The 16,801-nt window shown below is 41.2% G+C and overlaps 1 long non-coding RNA gene across 1 annotated transcript; it reads right to left on the bottom strand.

Moving 5' to 3' along the window:
- Nucleotides 1-343: 343 nt before the first annotated feature.
- Nucleotides 344-11,027, bottom strand: LOC148346094 (uncharacterized). The gene is made up of 3 exons (XR_015848268.1): nucleotides 10,962-11,027; nucleotides 2,809-2,925; nucleotides 344-989 (listed from the first exon to the last, which is right to left on the bottom strand). It is a non-coding gene; the product is annotated as an uncharacterized LOC148346094 (long non-coding RNA).
- Nucleotides 11,028-16,801: the final 5,774 nt, after the last annotated feature.

The following is a 16,801-nucleotide window of genomic DNA, read 5'->3' as shown; positions in this document are numbered from 1 at the left end:
CAGAATCAAGTGTCATTGGATAGATATTTTAAGTGAAGAGAACACCCTGTAGCCAGTCATCCGTAGCAAAGAGATTTGAACATGTGAGAAACCCTCAGACAGAAGAGCTCCGAAGTTTTTATGGAAGGGGACTCTCCTTCCAAACAATCATTTTCCTTCCTCCTCCATCCCTCTCACCGTCCATCTGCGCCTTCTGCTGACCACCACAAAGGTAAAAAAATCCTATTCATAATTCTTTTTTTTATCCTTTTTTTAAAATTTTTACACGTTCGCGTTAGCGTAGTCTTCCGTACGAAAGATTATGCTAAAGCGAACGTTACATTTATGTTATTTGTGTCTTAAAGGTAAACAAAGGTAAACATTCAGGGTGTTGGAACGGATTAAAACGATTTACATTATTTGTAATGGGAAAAATGATTTCTGTGTTCGAACAAATCGCTTTTCGAACAGGGTACTGGAACGGATTATGGTCGAGAACCGAGGTTCAACTGTATTTTGTAACATTGTGTCTGTGTCATGATTACTGCTGCAAGGCACCTGTGCCCGCTCCTTTGGCACCAACTGCCTCAGACTCTGATTGGCTCCCTGTCACTGTTTAAACCCACTCCTTTCTGTCACTTGTTGTCAGTCTGTCTGCAAACCTCAGTTTACTCTAGGCAAGCTTTTCAACATTGACTCACTCCTGTTTTGGCTCCCGTCTGTTTCCCGGCTTCGACTCGTTTTTTGATCTTGACCACGTCTACTCTCCTCTCCTGGTTTTCAACTCGTTGCTGATCTCGACCACGTTTTTTGCTCTCCTGTCCCGGCTACCGACCTCTTTTTTCCGCTCCCGACACCGCTCGCCATGGAAGTGCCACTTCCACGTTCAGAGCAACCTTCTCCCCGCGAACAGCGATCACGGGATCGTGTGTGCAATTCTTTCCCTTCTTCCCAATAAAACGGAGAGAACGTACGCAAGCGGGTCCTGTCTCTGTTCTGGTCTTGACAATCTGTACAAACAGAAGGAATAAATAAATCAATCAACATTAAAGGAGCAGTTTGTGATGTCACTGAACATACATCAAACACACGCCCCATTGGATGATTCAATCTACCCCACAATAAACTTACGAGCATGTGTTGGATTTGTGAAAGAGCTTCTGCTTAAGTTTGTATAGCGTGCTGTATTGGTTCAGGTGTAAATCTGCACCCAGTCAACAGTTAAATAAACAGTTAACACATTCAATGCCAAACATGAAAATCCTTTTTTTGCCAATCATTGGGGAATACAGTAAATGTATTATGTGTCCAACAGATGCCTTGTTATCCGACATAGTAATATGTAGGGTATGCTTCTAAAGTAGTATCTGGCCCCAGAGGTATCCCTCCTGGGAAGGTGGCGGAGTGTTTTTTTTCTGAAAACTTTGCAAGGGCATATTTTTATCGTGAAAAGTCAACGCGGAAGGACACAGTCATGAGCAGCTGCCCTGCTATTTTGTTTTAAACCACGTATGAATCAGACGAATCACACGTGCCCTAAAAACAAGGCTTACTTCAACAAGCACTAGGAAAAACTCCCAAAGAGATCGGAAAGAGAGGCAGACTCGCGTAAAATAATTCCACTAATGCGGCTGCGATCCATTAACCCCGGACTTATATTGTTGCGAGAGGGGGCGAAGCACATGTTTGTCAGGAGACATGCATTTCTGGCCCGCCTAAAATGAAATGCAAGGTTGTGGCTGCGATCCATTATCACAGGTCGACTATTGCGGAAAGTGGCTAATGGAAGAGTGCACTTTTCTCAGGTTCTGAAGATTGTGGTCCGCTTAAAATGAACTGCACTGTTTTGGGCATGATACATTATGCCCAGTGGAATATTGCTGAGAGCGGGGCCATGAAGGCAAATGTGTGAGGTGCCTCTTTTTTTTCGCTTAAAACGAACAGCAGCCGTGCTGCAGGGATCCATTATCCCCGGTTGACCATTATTGTGAGCTTGGCCAAGCTAAGTGCATGTTACTGATGTAGGGGGGCTATTTGGCGAATGTTCTCGTACTGGGGTTTGTTTGGTTGGTTGGTTGGTTGGTTGGTTGGTTGGTTGGTTGGTTGGTTTAGTTGGTTTAGATGGTTGGTTGGTTTGGTTGGTGGGTTCCCTTAACCACTATGGTTGTAGGGGCACCATACCCTATGTTGTGTCTTGGGCAAGTATATCCTGGTGGCGCCCATCCCTCTCCAGGCCAGCAATGACATTAGCAGCTACATATTTCCAAAATGAGGGTAGAGAAATAAATATGATTATACATTTTTCTACACATACCCAAGATGTATTTTCACAGTCTTGTGTGCTTGGTTAAGGAGCCAGGCCTACAGTTTAAAATCTAGGGAATAGATGATGTGCTTTTTTAAGTGAGAAAAATTGAAGAAAGCGACAGGTTGAGGGAAATAATGCTTTTAACAAATGGACGACTGAAAAAAATATATGTCTGAGCCACTAAATAAACGATTTTAAAGCATTAAGCTAGGTGCTAATGAACCGGCCCCTGACAGGGTTGGCTTTCCACCCCCCACAATAGCCCCTTTCACACAAATCCGGCCACGGAAAGTGTCGGTAAAGTTACCCCCGGCTCGAGTTTACGCAACCTTTACTAACCCTCAGTACGTCTTTCCCTTCTCCCCCTCCCCCAAAATTTGCCCTTTAAGGTCGAAGCCAAAGACAACACTAACCAGCATCAGCTGATACAAACCCGAGCTAGCCGCATTTACATGATTCCGAATGGCAGCCATTCACCGGCCCTCGGAAAAGTGAGGCCCCCGCTTCCTTTTACACTCTACCTGCAGGAATCGGTCACGGCATCTCGGAGGTGTTTTGGGGGGGGCTTCATCCGCAGCACAGCATGAGGCGGCACGGCATCGAATCACTTCCACGTCCTTGCCTGTGAAATCCAGACCCTGTGGAGGAAAAGGGGGTATTTTAAAACCATTATGAGGGCAGTGTTTCCTTCTGGCGTCTCGGAGGACTTTGACAAAGCTAATAAAAGTCACGGGGGCGCATATGGATTCGTTCAGCACACCTGACATTCACGCAGGGATGCAGAAAAGAAACAAAAAAGGAGAGAAAAAAGGTCATCAAACCTTCCCCTCGTGATGCCTGACAGTGACGAGGAAAGAGAGAAATTGAATGGTACACGACCAAAAAAAGAATATAAGATTCTCTGCACTTTGGCAGAAAATGTTCAACAACGTAAAAAGGAGAAAAAAAGGGCATCAAACTTTTCCCTCAAAATGTCCGTCAGTGACAAAGAGAATGAGAGGTTACACGACCAAAAGAATGATAAAACATTCTCATCACACTTGAAGATAATGGTCAAAAACAAACAAACAAAAAAGGAACAAAAGGGGCATCAAACTTTCCCCTCGTGATGCCTGACAGTGACGAAGAAAGAGAGATATTGAAGGGTACACGACCGAAAAAACGAATATAAAATTCTCTGCACTTTAGCAGAAAATGTTCAACAATGTAAAAAGGAGAGAAAAAAGGTCATCAAACTTTCCCCTCGTGATGCCTGACAGCGATGAAGAAAGAGAGAGAAATTGAAGGGTACACGACCAAAAAAAGAATATAAGATTCTCTGCACTTTGGCAAAAAATGTTCAACAACATAAATAGGAGAAAAAAGGTCATCAAACTTTCCCCTCGTGATGCCTGACAGTGATGAAAGAAAGAGAGAGAAATTGAAGGGTACACGACCAAAAGAAGAATATAAGATTCTCTGCACTTTGGCAGAAAATGTTCAACAACGTAAAAAGGAGAAAAAAAGGGCATCAAACTTTTCCCTCATAATGTCCGTCAGTGACAAAGAGAATGAGAGGTTACACGACCAAAAGAATGATAAAACATTCTCATCACACTTGTAGATAATGGTCAAAAACAAACAAACAAAAAAGGAACAAAAGGGGCATCAAACCTTCCCCTCGTGATGCCTGACAGTGACGAAGAAAGAGTGAAATTGAAGGGTACACGACCCCAAAAAAAATACAATTGGTCAGTTAGTTTGTGTAAAAGGGAAAAGTGTGAAGCACATTGTAAAGTGCTTTGAGAGGTCTTCAATGACTTGAAAAGCGCTATATAAATGCAGACCATTTACCATTTACATTTAATCTGCACTTTGGCAGAAAATATTCAACAAAGAAAAAAGGAGAAAAAAGGGCATCAAACTTCCCTCTCGTGATGCCTGACATTGACAAAGAAAGAGAGAAACTGAAGGGTACACGACCAAAAAAGACAATATAAATTCTCAACATTTTGGCAGAAAATATTCAACAAAGAAAAACAGAGAAAATAAGGGCATCAAACTTTTCCCTCATAATCTCCGTTAGTGACAAAGAGAGGGAGAGGTTACACGACCAAAAGAATGATAAAACATTCTCATCGGTCTTGTAGATAATGGTCAAAAACAAACCAAAAAAAGGAGAAAAAAAGATCATCAAACCTTCCCCTCGTGATGCTAGACAGTGGCGAAGAAAGAGAGAGAAATTAAAGGGTACACGACCAAAAAAAGAATATAAAATTCTCTGCACTTTGGCAGAAAATGTTCAACAACAAAAAAAAGGAGAAAAAAAGGGCATCAAACTTTTACCTCATAATGTCCGTCAGTGACAAAGAGAGTGAGAGGTTACACGATCAAAAGAGTAATAAAACATTCTCATCACACTTGCAGATTATGGTCAAAAACAAACAAAAAAAAAGGAGCAAAAGGGGCATCAAACCTTCCCCTCGTGATGCCTGACAGTGACGAGGAAAGAGAGAAATTGAAGGGTACTTGACCAAAATAAGAATTTAAAATTCTCGGCACCTTGGCAGAAAATATTCAACAACAAAAAGGAGCAAAAAGAGCATCAAACTTTCCCCTCATGACATCTCGCAGTGAGGAATAAGGAGAGAGGTTACAGGACCAAAAGAAAATACAGATTCTCATCACACTGGCAGAAAATGGTCAAACACAAACAAACAAAAAGGAGCAAAAGGGGAATCAAACATTCCCCCTCATGATGTCTAAAAGTGAAAAAGAACGAGGTTACACATCCAAGAGAAAAAAAAATTCTCACCACACTCATGCTCAAAAATAAAAAAGAACTGAAGGGCCATCAGACTTTCCCCCCTGATGTCTGGCAGAAAGAATTAGTGAACTTGAAGGGTACACAACCCCGACCCCCCCAGAAAAAAAAAAAAAAATCTCATCAACCTGGTAGAAGAATATATTTTTAAAAAGTTGCGCCCTGGCGTCAAATTTCCCCCACATAATATCTGACAGTGAGGTAAAAGAAAGGAGGTTACACGACCAAAAGACAAACAAAAGTTCACCCCACTGGTTTCAGAAAATGTTAAACAAAACAAAAAAAGGAATGAAAGGGGCATCAAACTTACCCCACGTGACATTTGACACTGAGGAATAAAGAGTGAGGTTACACAGCCAAAATGAAAAAAACATTCTCATCACACTGATAAAGAATGTTAAAATAAAGGGAGTAAAAGAGCCATCAAATGTTCCTTTCCTGATATCTGACACTGAGAAAGAGAGGTTACATGACCAACATAAATCATTCTTACCCCACTGCCGGAAATTGTTAAAAAAAGGAGCAAAAGGGGATTCAAACATTCACCTAACGCCTGACTGTGAGGAAGAAAGAAATACGTTACACGACCAAAAGGAAGACAATATAATCTCATCACACTGGCAGAAAATGTTATAAAAACAGAGCAAAGGAGCATCATACTTTCCCCAAATAATGTCTGATATTAATAAAGAGGTTACACGACCAAATAAAAAATAAAACATTCTCATCACAATGGCAAAAAATGGTCACACACATAAAATAATACATTCAAAAAGGAGCCAAAGGGACATCAAACTTCATTGTCATGATTGCTGATTCGGGGCACCCGCAAATGCCCCGTTGGCGCCAACAGCCCTGGTAGCTGATTGGTTCCCTGACTCTTTGTAAAACCCCGGCTTCCAAGAGGAAGCTGTCAGACCGTCCTGCGAACCTACGCTTTCAGCTAGGCAAGCTCTGTACCTTCCGACAATCTCCTGCCCTGTTTTCTCCTGCCTGATACCTGTTGCCGACCTGTTTCTGGACCCGTTTCTGCCCTGCTCTTCTGTCCCGGCCATCGACCTGTTTTGCCCCGTTGCCTGCCTGATACCTGTTGCTGACCTCTTTTCTGGACTCATTACCGCCCTGCTCTCCCGTCCTGGCCATCTGGCTATCGACCAGTTTTCCCGCTGCCTACGACTATCCTCGCTCGACACGGAAGTGCCCCTTCCGCGTTCCTGCCATCAGCTACCCATATCTGACGATCATCGGATCGTGGAAGCAAGCACTTCTCTCTTTCTCAATAAAACTGAGTAAAAACGAACGCTATTGGGTCCTGTGTCCGTTTCTGGCTCGTGACAATCACAACCAAAAGAAAAAGACAAAAATTCTAATCACACTGTCAGAAAATGTGGCAAAGGAAAGAGTTAAGGGGACTCAAACTTTATCCTCGTGACGTTTGGCAGTGACAAAGAAAGAGAGGTTACACGACCAAGAGAAAATAAACTCACAACACGAGAATAGTAGGACAGGTTATAAATACGTTTGCAATAATATCTCCCATCATCTAATATCAGATCATTTTATCCCATTTCCATTTTTTTTTCCAAATTTTACTGAGTAGAAGAACAGTATATATATCCATCCATCCATTATCTGCACCGCTTATCCTCAGTAGGGTCGCGGGGGTGCTGGAGCCCATCCCAGCCATCCTCGGGCAGTGGGCAGGGGACACCCTGAACTGGTTGCCAACCAGTCGCAGGGCACACAGGGACAGACAATTCGCTCGCTCATCCACACCTAGGGACAATTTGGTTAGGCCAATTAACCTGACATAGAAGCACGGGGAGAACATGCAAACTCCACACAGGAAGGTTTGATCTCATGACCTCAGAACTGTGCTGCATACGAGCTAACCACTGCGCCGCTGTGCTGCCAGTATATTTATATCATGTTATTACTACGTTATTATTATGTAACTATCACATTGCAATTACTAGAAGTGGGGGACTACTCAGGAGTTGTTAGGGGACTACCTGATGCTCATGAGGACCACATTGGGGATCTCCGTTCTAGATTTTCCCACAGACCGAATTTTCAATGACTCCATGCTCATAAAATAAACACTTAAAGTGGAAAGAGAAGAACCTTTATTCCAAGCTTCTTTTCAGTAAGAAAACCCACGATCAATCCATTCGTTTTAAAAAGAACGTTCTCAAACTTCTTGTAAACCAAATAAGCAAGCCTGAGAGTTACGTGGGGGCAACAGGGGATGTCGTGACCTCAAAAGGGGTCGAAGGCTTCCGAAAAAAATAAATGAAGAAGCCCAGGCCGGAGAAGTATTTTCAGGAGGGCCATGAATCTAGGCTTTTACCATCGACGGGGGCCTTAGGGCACCGTCCCCAGAGTCGGGCGCTGTCAAGAACTTCTCTTTCCGTGCTACTTCTCAGGCCTCCCCCTTACCTCTTTCTGCACTATTCCCACAGGAACTAGCAGAGGTGAGAGCCTCGTTGGGACGGTGGGGGTGGGCGGGCGACTTTAGGAAAATAAGACTTTTGGAACGATGTTTACCTCCGCGCCCATATTGAGTCATGAATTAGGCCCTCCGTCAAGCCATCAAAGCCAGTGGGTGAGGTAGTTCCTTGTTGCCTTCAAGGCCAGTGTCGGGAGTAACGCGTTCCTAGTGCATAGGGAGGGTCATTTTAAAATTGATACGGTTACTAGTTACCGTATTTTCCGCACTATAAGGCGCACCTAAAGGCCTTTATTTTTTTCAAAAGCTGACCAAGCGCCTTATAATACAGTGCGCCTTATTTATAGAGCTATATTAAGTCGCTTGGTCTTGCAACTAATGCAGCAGCCGCCGACTAGATTTTCCCCCGAACGCGAAGTAGTCAGCGGTGTATGCTGGGATTTATATACCGGCGTTTCATTGGCTAGCCAATGTGTCAATCATCATTTGAATCGATCACTATTGGCTAAAGTTATTCGGAGGTAAAGGGGGCGGATCCTTTTTATCATTTACAGGCTGGCATAGGCTAAAGGGGCAAAACAAAGCCTGCAATTGGCCGAAAAAGATGAATGTGAATAGCATGTTGTGTTGACGGCATAGAGAAAACAGTATTTTACTATTCTGTACTGTATTTGTAAATATTTTACACCCCTGGATTTACTACACTCACGGATACAAGAGGACCATGCACATTATTATTGAACATAACGACCTCGGTGAGCTACTCCGGCTATATATTTTTCCTGTATCTTGTTTCAGACTGAACTCGATGTTTCTTGTGTTTAGCGGTGCAGATAAGGGATGGAATGGAGTGTCTATTTTTAAATTAAACTCAATTCCAAGTGTTTATTGTCATATGCACAGTAAAGTTGCGTGCGAAAAAGAAAATAGAAACAAAGGAATGGTTGGCATTTCTTGAATCCCAAGACTTTAACCTTCCGAATGATAGAACGATGCATTTGAGTGACATCGTACGGACACCGCATCCGCACGTGTTCTCGACACGTATTTGCTTATTTGCAAGCTTCCGGAATGTTAAGGGGGTAATAAGTTGGACTGAACTATCTGACTGTTTTGTCGACGTTCCCATTGTAGCGCCTTATAATTCGGTGCGTTTTATGTATGTCAAATATAGGACCAAAAACTATTTTTTCGGGGTGCGCCCCATAACCCGGTGCGCCTTAAAGTGCGGAAAATACGGTACATGTTAAAAAACAGTAGATTTAGATCTTAGATTTCGCAGGCCAGATACGACCAGTGTTTTAATTTTTACTGGCCAGGGCCTCTGTCGTAAAATTGATATGTGGCCCGCCAGTGATGTTGATCGCAGTATAAAATACATTTCTACCAAGAAAAAAATCACCGTTTCACCAGATGGTGGCAGTAGACCTTTGGCCACCGTCCCCATTTCCGACATGGCGACTGTCAAGATCAGAACAGAGACAGGACCCACTTCCGTACGTTTTTCTCAGTTTTATTGGGAAGAAGGGAAAGGATTACATACACGATCGCAAAAAACAGGTCAGTAGCGACAGGAGAGCAAAAAACGTGGTCGAGATCAGAAAATGGGTCGAAGACGGGAAACAGACGGGAGCCAAAACAGGAGTGAGTCAGGGCCGAAAAGTTTGCCTAGTGTAAACTGAGGTTTGCAGACGGACTGACAACAGGTGACAGAAAGGAGTGGATTAAAATAGGGACAGGGAGCCAATCAGAGGCAGTTGGCACCAAAGGAGCGGGCACAGGTGCCTCGCATCAGTAATCATGACAGGCGACTGTAAATAAAAAAGGAAAGTTGACTGTGAGGGACGCCGGTCCAGGACAAGTGGAAATTGGTGTATTTTTCCCCCGAAATCAGAAACAACTGTGCTTCCAGAATTTAACACGCGAGGGAGGAAGTTATTGTGCATTGAAGCTCGAGTCAAGAGACCTTAAAACATTAGTGTGCGTCAAGCAAAGCGAAACGCCACTAGTAAGTCCTCCTTCATGATACTCCAGTTTGACTGCTATTGTTATTATTGCTGTTGTTATTATTATTTTTTTCACTTTAAGCAGTTTAATATTGGTGTCTTTGTTATCACTGTTTTAGTTGAGTTTTGCGGTTCCCAAATGTTTAGACTAGGCACGGTCACATGACCGCACTTCCGCAAAGCAGTGATTTATGGGTATTGTCGTTCCCCTCTTCAAACGTTTGTAGGGAGTTAGGATAGTGAATGTTGCTTTCAAATATATATCATTTACCGTATTTTCCGCAATATAAGGCGCACCGGGTTATAGGGCGCACCCCCAAAAAATGGTTTTTGGTCCTATATTTTCCATACATAAGGCGCACCGGATTATAAGGCGCTACAATGGGAACGTGGACAAAACAGTCAGATAGTTCAGTCCAACTTATTACCCCCTTAACATTCCGGAAGCTTGCAAAGAAGCAAATACGTGTCGTAGACACGTGCGGATGCGGTGTCCGTACGATGTCACCAAATAAATATTTCTTAGTTTCCATTTTATTTTTTGCTGGCAACTGTGTGGACAGCAAAGTAAGAATTTGATTGTGCAGGGAAACGGGGTTCTTTACCGTGCATATGACAATAAACACTTTGAATTGAATTTAGTTTAAAAATAGACTCATCACATAAACATCAAGATCGTTCTCAAACAAGATACCGGGAAAATATAAATCCGCATAGCTCACCTAAGTTCTCTTGTAGCCTTCATGTTACAAATACAGAATAGTAAAACATGTTTTTTCTATGCCGTAGTGCAACCCAACTTGTGATTCACATTCATCTTTTTCGGCCAATTGCAGGCTTTGTTTCGCCCCTTTAGCCTATGCGAGCCTGTAAATGATAAAAAGGATCCGCCCCCTTTACCTCTGAATAACTTTAGCCAATAGTGACTGATTGAAATGATGATTGACACATTGGTTAGGAAATGAAACGCCGGTATATAAATCCCAGCATACACCGCGGACGACTTCACCTTCGGGGGAAAATCTAGTCGGCAAGACTTTGCGACTTAATATTGATCCATATATAAGGCGCACTGTATTATTTTAGGTGCGCCTTATAGTGCGGAAAATACGGTAATTGCTTTATTGTTTATTTGGAACTTGAAATGAAGGTAAAGTAAATTATTGTTATTTTATTTTGGGTCTATAACCTACCTGACTGCGTAAATGTAACACTGATTTCGCGTACTTGGCATCATTTTCAATGGGGAGAAGCCGAAAAAAACGTACACCGTGAGTCCAATGAAAATGAAACAAAGGCAAGCTACGAGGTCGCAAGACGGATCGCCAATTATTGCGAACCTTTAATGGACGGGTAATTTATTGAAGACTGTGTCACAAAAATGGTCAAGAATATTCAATCACATTTTCAGCTCACCGAATCTGGCCCGCTTTCTGAAGAGTTTGGACAACCCTGCTTAGGGAATTTCACTTCCACCAACTGTGCCGGGGGGAAACAACAGAAATTACAATACAAAATGACATTGGGACAATGGGGACAGACTGATTGGATGGGTCAGCAGGGCCTATCGTACAGAATGGCAGAGGAGATCAGGCTTTTCCCAAGGCTTGCCTACCTGAATCTTATGGTCCCCTGTCTGGGCCCTGATGGTGTAGTGGGTGAGTCATATCCTGGACTATTGTGTTTACCAGTCGGATGTTGGGCCTGTAATTTAAGTCCAAGAGGATGAGTGTGGGTAGGTCAATGATTTTAGCTGCTGTGTAAGTCATACTTGTTAGTTTGGTCCGTGACCGAAAGCAGCGTGAATAAACCCGAGGAGCAGTGCAGAAGAATGGTTTGAACAATACTTTGGTAGAGTAGTAACAGGATGTGAGGTACAACGTATAGTGAGTTTACAGATGACTGACAGTCTTTCTTGTCCGTGGTATGCAACAGTTACTTGATTACTTTGAATTACTTTTAGATTACTCCAAATATGCGAATAAAAGACTAATTCAACATAATAGAGATAAAATTACTGAATTTGGTTTAATAAAACCTCGAAAAATAATTGGAGGGACCCAAGGTCAGGTAATTACTTGTAGTCCGAGTTACTTTCAGAATAACGTGCTACTTTTGGGTGTCAGTATTTTTTGAGGGGGGCTTGTTTTTTAAAATGAAGTAACTAATAACTGTAACTACCGTAAATTCCGGACTATAGAGCGCACCCACCACATTTCGGGAGGCAAACCGATTTTGTACATATACAAGCCGCACCTGTATATTAGCCGCATGCGCCTGCATTGAAAAAAACGCAATACAGTACAAACACGAAATGTTTTGGGGGTTTGAACAATTTTATTGACACTAGTAACATCAAATAAACAATGTGAGGTTTGAACATTTTTTCTCGATAATCTTAGCAGCAATTAACCCATACCCGATACAGGCCAAAAAACACAGCCGGCAAAATGAACGGAAAATGATACCGGTACTTAACATTCAATGCAGAACTGCAGAGTCTGGGTGCCCGTTGATAGTAATCCAAGGAAAAAAGTGTACATTTCCAAAGGTAAGGGTGGGAAAAATATATATCCACTATTGTCGGCCGCGTCCACAAACACGTCTCACCTTTACTCCACTTCCCGTCAGCCCGCGTTTGCCCCGCCCCTTCTTTCTCATTTGCTCGTGCAAGACATCAGAATAAGTTTCTAAAATGAATACATTACAAAAACACACAGTTGCAAATACATATTATACATGGTTACACATATTTACAAAGAAAGACGGTACACCGAGAGAGTTTTCAAAGCTTTAATAAAAATAATATTATAACTTTCATCCCAAACCGTGCCTGTGAAGGGTAGCAAAACGCTACTAGCAACACGCTCGCTACACAGTAAATAGCTCCGTTAAAAAACATACCGTGCTTGTAGAAAGCACAATAAACCGTCCTTATCTTCCTCCTTATAACTGATGTCATCAAAGTTGTCTTTCTTCAGTTTGGGATAAAGACTTTATCATGTAGACGTCGTCCCACACTCCCTTTTTCAAAAACACGCTAGCATCACGCTCGCAAAGTAAAGTTCACGTGCGGTAGCTTTGTTTCCTTCCATGTCGGACAGCTCGATTGCGTTTAGCTTGAAAGTTGCGTCATGTGCCTTTGTTTTTGCAGTTTGCATGATGAGGATATGTCTACGCTAATTTAATTTGTGCACAAGCTAAGAAGTTGCAGTCTAAATCTTACCTTTTGTACTCGAGCGCCGCTGGAGGCCGTTAGAAAAATGACATAAATTGGCCGCATCACTGAATAAGCCGCAGGGTTGAACGTTTGGGGAAAAAAATAGCGGCTTATAGTCCGGAAATTACGGTAATTACTTTTCTTCAGTAAGGCACCCAACACTGTTCACGAGTCCAAGAGTCTATGCCAGGCTAAGACCCCGCAAGAACCCCGGCCGCAGAGCAGCTCCCCCCCACTGAATCTTCCCTGCGGCATGAATGGGTCATTGTGATGCGTCTCCATCGCGGGGGCCAATGTTTTCACTTGCATTTGATCCATAGGCCAGGTTGCTAATTGGGTAAGCGTGTTCCCAGGTCACCGGGAGGTTTTCCCTTTCCGTAAATACGGAAAAGCCCCCGGAGATGTCGTTTCTATTGGATTTATAGCGCATGAAACAGGGTACTTTATTATCAATATTCCCACTGCAGGTGTTTCAAGGAAGAGGGTGACTTTCTGAAAGCCTAGAGTTTGTTTGTTATTTTTAAGTTCCCTTATGTACAATTTACATTTCCTCTCATGCTGCTGTGATCTCATTTCCCAGCATGACACACTCAACGTGTTTGTAGGCACGTAGACGGGTTTGGAAAACGGGATCATCGGTTTGATACTTCACAAATACTAGCAAATAATTTGCTAGTATTAAGGAGAATTATGTGAAAACACTGTGAAATAAGGCTCTCGTCACCTGTATTTACTTTTTAACAAGTTTTATCAAAGAGGAGATTAAGGGCAAAAAAAAGCAGGTTTCCATTAAATATAATACTACAATACAGTGGAACCTCGCTAGTTCGCGGTTCCACTTTTGTGGGTTCAGAGCTTCGCGGGTCTAAAAAATATACCTTACCTTCTCAATAAAAGCATTTATTGACTGGACGCCATTGAGCGCGAGCTTATGTCAACTGAGGACACGGTGTGGACACTCTTATTGTGAAGGGGAGGGGGAGGCCCTGACACAATGCTTAGTCATTGCCGCTTCGCTCACGCCCCCCCTCCTTCAACTCTTCCCACCTCACCCCTTTCTTATGTGGCGCTCAGTTTATCAAGGAGGGAACTCTGCGATGCGACGTAAGTATATTCTCTTCTGTCACATTTCATCTCAAGTTTGACTTTATTATACCAAAATTGAGCGGTTGTTTGTACTACCTAAACACAGCTAATTGTGTGTGGTTTCGTGTATTTGTCGTAAAAGCGGTTCGATGCCGCTAGCTAAAGTATGTTGTTATTGTCAGAAGGTAGCTCTTTCACTTTCATTAAAATGAACACAGACCATTTTTTGAACTGTTGTTTCCCAAAACGTTTCACAAACACTCATCAAATATCACATTTTCATTGTTTTTATTTTCAATATGTAACCGGTAGTGTTAACGAGCGAAATAAACTGCGATTGCTGCATGTGGTTGAGAGCAGTTAATACAATCATACTGAAAGGTTCGTAGTGGTTTCGCCGCAGTCCTATTCCGTGTACATACAACATATTTTACAGGTTTTTTTTGTTATAACACGAATTTCACTCTCTCTCTCTCTACCCGTATTCTATATGGTGTACGTATTCTATATTGTGTACTGTATACAGGGGGGGTTTACTGTATACCTGTATACGTTTTTTTTTAAGCATTTTTGGAGGGGCGCCGCTACTTCGCGGATTTTCAGTTTTCGTGGGTGGTCTTGGTCCCCATTAACCGCAAAAACCGAGGGATTACTGGATTCAGCTGACATTCACTGTAGCAATGAGTGAGTTAACTTGACTGATTTTATCCAAGAAGACAATAAGGGCAACAAGAAAATGGTCAGCAATGGAAACTCTCGAGTATAATACAGCAACACACGGAGGTAACATATAGCAAAACGTTATCCAAAAAGAGAATATGGCTGACAATAAAAATGGCAGATACAGACAAAGTGAAAACTCTCCAGTTTACTAGCGAAGCAGTCCAAGTTAACAATCAATATAGGGTTCTGCGATCAATGCATTTCACGTTTTATATAATAATGCACCATCAAGAACTAGAAAAGGATGCCATGATAAACGCATCAAAACAAGAGTTTTCCCATATTTCTCTGGGGGACTAATTTTATCCAAGAGGAGACTATGGAGCCACCTACTAGACAACATGGGATATGGACCTGGGATAGGACAAGGCAACAGTTTAAGGTAAGTAGATAAATGATAGCCGAGCACAATGGACAGTAAAATGGACTTTTCACATTAAACAAGCCCCACAAATATCCAGTCTAGTTTGCTTTCTCTTAAATTGGAAAAACTCGGAAGTGGAATGACTGTGTTGTACGGAATGACGGTGAAGGAGTCACCTAAGTGACGTCAGAGTTTTAAAGAAATGGGGCCACCTCCTGACACTCCTAATATGGGCAAATGTCGGGACTTGTTCTCTTACGACACAACTCTGACGCGGTGTTTTAGCGCCGCTGTGTGGTGGTAAAAGTGAAGTTCAATCTGGGGGAAAAAATCAGCAATCTTTAAAGAAATGACGAATTGTTTACTATTAATTTGCTTTTCAGTTATTTCTTTTGTGCGCAGTGAGGTGAATAAAAGTCAACTTAGTCACCTTCCTGGTTATTGAGTGACTAAACGTCTCATCTGCGTAAATAATTACTCAACTGTCTGAAAAGAGTCATAACTGAGTTACGTCATAGTTTTATGAAAAGATGGAATTTCATAGCCGATTTTTAGATAGTGGTCTATTTAATTGCTAATGCTATAAACGAAAGTCCCTAATCGAGTAATCAAGTTAAATTATAAAATAATAAATGTAACAACATTTTAAGTCGTGTTTTGCTTGTTTAAAATATGTTTTGCTTATGTTACGTTTTATTTGTTCTTATTTTTTCATTAAAAAAGACGAAAATTATGTTTTTATCTCACTACAATCAATGCATAACTATTGGTTGTATTGGATAAAACACAAGATTCTTGAAATTTGTTTTCCAGAAGACTAAAAATAAATTGAATTTGAAATTAAATTTACACAAAAAAACAATATTTAAAAAAATAAAATGAGCCAATCAGCTAAATCAAATTTTGATTTAGTTACTTTTAAAATAATTCAAACAATACTGTTATGAGCCGTGTAATTTTGCTATAAAATACATTTGAGATTTATATATATATATATATATATATATATATATATATATATATACATCCATACATAAATACATATAAAATGTAATAAATATAATCGTTTTTAATGTTATTTTTTCCAGGAAAGTGACTTTATATAACTACAAGTCAATACTATTTGATAAAATACAAAACAAAAAAACAAAAAAAAACGAGAAAACGAGGAAAAATGCTACGTGTTTTGAACTGTCAAATGACCTTGAATTAAAACTGTACTTTTACCCTGTTTTTATGTTTATTATGTTTTTATTTCACTACAATCAATGTATAACCAAAATACAAGATTTTCGAACTTGGTTTTCTAGAGGACTACAAATAAACTGTATTTGATATTAACTTTAAATTAAAAAAAAATAAAATGAGCAAAATAGCTCAATTAAATTTGGATTTTATTAATTTTAAAATTAAGTCAAATAGTACTTATTAAAAGCAATTTAATTTCGCTAGAAAATAAATTTGAGATTATATATAATTTGATAAATATAATCTTTTTAAATATTTTTCTCGTAAAGTGTCTTTATAAATAACTAAAATTGAGTAATATCTGATAAAATACCAAAAGAAAACTCTAGAAAACTAAGAAAAGTACTACTTGTAATTGTCAGGACCAGAACGGAAACAGGACCCAATTGCGTGACGTTTCTCACAAGTTTTATTAAAGGAAAGAGGAAGGGCTGCGCCCACAATCCGGAGTTCGCTAGGTGCGGAAAGCAAGTTGCCCTCGTACTCGGATTGTGATCCGAACACGGAATTGGATCTTCCGTAGCGAGCAATGGCGGTGTCAAGGACGGATAAACAGGTCGGTAGCCGGGACAGGAGAGCAAAAATGTGGTCGGGGTCAGAAACAGGATGTAAGCC

Source organism: Urocampus carinirostris, chromosome 20, assembly GCF_059441175.1.
Source record: "Urocampus carinirostris isolate Australia breed hairy pipefish chromosome 20, RoL_Ucar_1.0, whole genome shotgun sequence".
NCBI classification, from domain to species: Eukaryota; Metazoa; Chordata; class Actinopteri; order Syngnathiformes; family Syngnathidae; genus Urocampus; species Urocampus carinirostris.
This window is presented reverse-complemented; position numbering and strand designations above follow the sequence as displayed.